This window comes from Lynx rufus, unplaced genomic scaffold, assembly GCF_022079265.1.
Source record: "Lynx rufus isolate CCGP_SWC_20201006 ecotype Redwood Valley unplaced genomic scaffold, mLynRuf1.p SCAF_16, whole genome shotgun sequence".
In the NCBI taxonomy this organism is placed as follows: domain Eukaryota; kingdom Metazoa; phylum Chordata; class Mammalia; order Carnivora; family Felidae; genus Lynx; species Lynx rufus.
In genome coordinates this window covers 3625437-3629873 of record NW_025814830.1, presented here as the reverse complement: position 1 = coordinate 3629873, position 4437 = coordinate 3625437, and positions in this window count along the sequence as shown.

Below are 4437 nucleotides of genomic sequence, written 5' to 3'. Positions count from 1 at the left end.
ATGCTCCGCGTGGGCGCCGGGGGGCTGTCGGGGTGGGGGGGAGAGAGGGAGAAGCTCAGTGAGGGACAAGGACCCCGTTGGCCCACCTGCTCCCCAACCCCCAGGCAGCTCTCAGCCACTGCTGCCACCGTCACCTCCCTGGTCTACTCAGGACCCGGAGAGCAGGGCTCCCCCCGCCCCGTGGGGGGCCGACCCACCCCCTGAGGGAGGCAGAGAATGGCGCTAGCCCTGCCCTCCCTGCACTGTCTCACGTCCTTCCCCGACTGGAAGATTGTGCCCATTTCGCAGAACGGACAACCGAGGCAAGGGTGAGGTGGGGAGAGCACGGCTGCCCCAGGCGCTTGGCCAGTAATGGAGATGTCAGATCCAAACCCTGGTTCTAGGCACGGTTTCGGAAACGGAGACAAAGAGGCGGAGATGGAGGGAGAGGAAGAGAGACAAGATGAAGTGACAGAGAAACGATGCAGTGCCGGGTCTGGAAGCCTGGGTGGTGGTCTGGAGCCTGGCTTCCGTCACAGTGGCCATCTAGGCCCCCTTGCCGCCGGCGCGACCTCCTGTCCCCTCACCCCACTCCCTACCCAGGAGCCTTTGCAAAGAGGCCGGGTGCCCGGCACCAAACGCCCCCCACACTGGGCCCGCCGCCCCTCAGACTCCTGTCACCCCGTCAGGGGCCGGGGGTGGCCTCTCAGCAGCCAGAGAGACTCGAGTTAGACCCAGAGGAGGAACTTCAAGAAGGTAAGTGCCAGACAAGGCACCTGTTGAGGGGAAGGGTGGGCTGGAGAGGCTGGGAGCAGACTGGAGAAGGCAAGGGGGAGGAGGGGGCCGCGGGGGCCTGGGGTGGCAGGTGCCCGGGGCCAAGGCAGCGCCTGGTGGCTCCGTGCCAGCAGCTGCCCGGGATGGTGTCGGGGCGGTCGGTGGGGAGGGGGCTGGGGGCCAGAGACCCTGCGCTCGAACTCTGGGTGGGCAACGGGCGGGGTGGGGTCAGGGCAAGACAAAGGGGGACGGGCCAATCATAACAACAGCGACGGTGAGAACAGCAGCGATAATAATAGCTCCCGTCTTCCGGGTTAGCCCTTTCTATGCCCCAGACTCTGCGCACACAGTGTTCTCATGGAAGCCTCCCAGGAACCGTAGGAGGAAGCCGTTAGGACGCCCAATCTGCAGATGAGGACACTGAGGCGCTGGAAGGGGGACGGCTCGTCCCGGCGGCGTGGAGCCGGCCAGCGAGTGGCAGAGGGGGCTGGTGGCCCTGGCTTTCCCTTCCCTTCCAGGCAGCGTCTGGAGCACATGCACGTGCACCCACATCAGCAGGCCGCCCCAGTCCCCCGCTAGCGGGGGGGGGGAGACGGAAGTGGTCTGCACAAACATGCCCACCAGCAGCAGAGACCCGGGCACACCGCAGACAGCCGACTCTCAGACCCACGGACACGGGGCCACCAGCCCCAACCCCGCACGCGCGTGCGCGCGCACACACACACACACACACACGCGCACACACACACATTCGCTTCCTCCTTCTGCAGTTTCCAAGATCATCCAGAGGTAGACGGAGAGACGCAGAGACAGAGACGAGAAAGCCTGAGAGACAGAGACGGGGGAGGGGTCGGTTCTGTGTCTGAATCCTGGACTCATTTTTCCACCTGGTGGGCTGGGGGCTGTGTGCGCCTCTATCTGTGAGTCATGTGAGCGCAGCGGGGTCTCCCCTTCCCGAGTGCGACGGGGGTCTCCGCTGGCCCTAGTCCTGCACCCCCGTCCCCTTTCCCACCTCCTAAGACTGGCGACGACTCAGCCCACACCCTCGAAGCCAGGGGCAGAAATTGCGGCTGCAGCACTCGCCCCAGGTCCAGGCCTGCAGCCGCGTCTCTACCGCATCTGTCCCCATCTCTCCTGCAGCCGCCCGCATCCCTCCCCCCCCTCCCATCACAGCTTCTGCGGTGGCGGCTGGGCCTCCCGCCCCTTCCCTCCTTCGCCCTCAGCCATCTCTGTCCTTGTCCCCCCCACCCAACCACAGTGAGGGACACTCACCCCGGTGGCTCCGCTTCCGCTGGGCCTCTCCCTGGGCCCCAGGCCCCCCCCTCCACATGCCTCCAGCCGGCGGGGGGGCTCTGCCTCCCCAGTTCTCCAGGGCTTCCTTCGAGGTCGGGCTGGGGGGGGGGCGCAGGGGCTTCTTGGGTCTCCCCGCGCCCCCCCCTCCTCGCCGGTCGCCCTTCCCGCCCCGGGGAGGCCCGTCCAGGCCACTGCAGCAGTCTCCTCCCCCTCCTCCCTGCTGGCCTCCTCTTGCTTCCTACCCCCACCCCCACCGCTACCTCCGCTCTCCCCCCCCCCCACCGCCGGCTGCTCTGCTCTCCCCCCACCGACCCCGGCCCCCTTCTCCTCTCTCCCGGCCCCCTGGCCTTGTCCCTCCTCAGCCCTAGCCCCCTCTTCGGGGCTCCCCCTCACTGTCTCGCCTCCCTCGGGACGACCAGGCCCCCTCTCTCCTTCTCCTCCATCTCCTCCTCACTCTCGCTCTGTCCCCATCACCCTCTCCGTAGGTTGGGGAGCCCGTCTGGGTCAGATTCTCTGTCTGTCTGTCCGTCTGTCTCGGTCTCTCTCGGCCGGGCTCTGTCTGTCTCTCTCTTTCTCCGCGATTACAATTTCTAGTCACACGGCAGTGCAGAGCCAAGCTGTGCCTCAGCTCCCTCCCTCCCCACCCCCTCCCTCCTTCTTTCTCTCCTTCCGAACGGGGAGGGCGCCTCTCCTCCCTCCTCCTCGGCCCCCCTTCCCTGCACCGGGAGGCCTCCCCCTCCCCCGCTAATCAAAGGCTCCGTTATCTAATTAACCCATTGGTTCTGGGCGGCAGGGGAAGGTGGGGGGGGAAGCGGGGGGAGGAAGGTTGACGGCCGGCTGCCCTGGGAAGGGGGGGGGCGTGTGGGCTGTGCCAAGCCCAGCCTCGTGGCACAGACTGGCTGCAAAACCAGGCTGGGCCACGGCTGACCCCACCCCCCCACCGCTGGCCACAGCCACCCCTCCTGCACCTGTCCCCAGGCCCAAGGACAGACAGCCTAGCACAGTCTTCCCTCAGGAGCTACTACCTCCAGGCCCCCCCGGGGGGAGCGTCCCGAGCCCCTCACCATGCCGCGTGGCCATTTACTCCTACCCCCACCACTGACACACCAGCGATCCTGGGCCAACATCCTCGTCACCCAGTCCTGCAGCCAAGGGCCGGCCCCCATTCGTGCCACAAAGAAACCCGGCCCCAGATGCAGCCCTCTCCCCCGGACCTCAGCCAGGGCCCGCTAGCCGCCTCCCCATACACTTCTGCAAAATGGGCAGGGAAGCCGCTCGCGTTTCTTCCATTCACCCAGCCGGCCAGCCAGCCGGCAGATATTTTCTGAGTCCCTACTGTGTGCAAGCACTGGTGTCGGTGCCGCCAAAGGCCACCTCCATACTCAAAGCCCAGGGCACCCACAGGGCACAGAAGGTAAGTGGCAACATTAGGGCACATGAAGCAAGGGGGACTGTTTCCCTTGCTGTGTGACCTCAGGCCAGTGACTTCGTGGTTCTGAGCTGCAGGAAATGCTGGGAGATGGGGGGGGTAATAAGAGTATCGGCCTCCTAGGGCTGTTGGGGGCCGGCTAGCTAGATCCTCAGTGAAAATGCTCTGCCTGTGCCCCACATGCAGATCTGACCCCCTTTCCTCCTCGCCCCCAAGCCATCTCCCCTGAGATCAGAGTCCTTCTTCACTGGTCCCCCGCTTCTGTCCCGCCCTCCCTCCCGGTCTGTTCCCACAGGCAGCCAGAGGGGTCCTGTCAACATCCAACCTGCCCTCCAGACCCTGCCCTCCTCTGCTCCACAGCCTCTCACCCCCTCACTCAGGTGGCCTCACTAGGTGCAAGGGCAGGGGACATCACCTGGGTTCCCAGGCCCCCTCTCCTCGGGCCGGGCTACTTCTCTGGCTTCAGCTCTGGTCTCCTCCCCTGCTCACTCGCTGACTTCAGGCCACACTGGCCTCCTCAGTTTCTGGAACAGGCTGCATACATTTCTGCCTCAGGGCCTTTGCTCTTGCTCTTCTCTGTCTGGATCCCAGAGGCAACCCCCCCCCCCCCCCCGCCGCCCCGCCTCCCAGATTGGGCCTGCCTCCTCTCAGGTCTTTGCTCAGGTGTTACCTTCTCCGGTGAGGCCATCCTGACGACCTCAAATCACAGCACCCTAGCCCTCTCCAGAACCTTCCCTCTTGTACTTTTCTATACGACATTTGTCAGCATCTAGCCTCTTACAAGCCCACACACTTGAGTGTAAGCTCCCCAAGGGCAGGCACTCCATCTGTTTTGGGCAGTTTGGTTCCCAGTATTTATGACGGTGCCTGGCACACGTTAGGTGCTCAGTAAACTGAGTGAGGAATGAATGAGCGAGTTATCATGGCTGTTAGTCTATACTCCTCACGGACTGAACACTTTG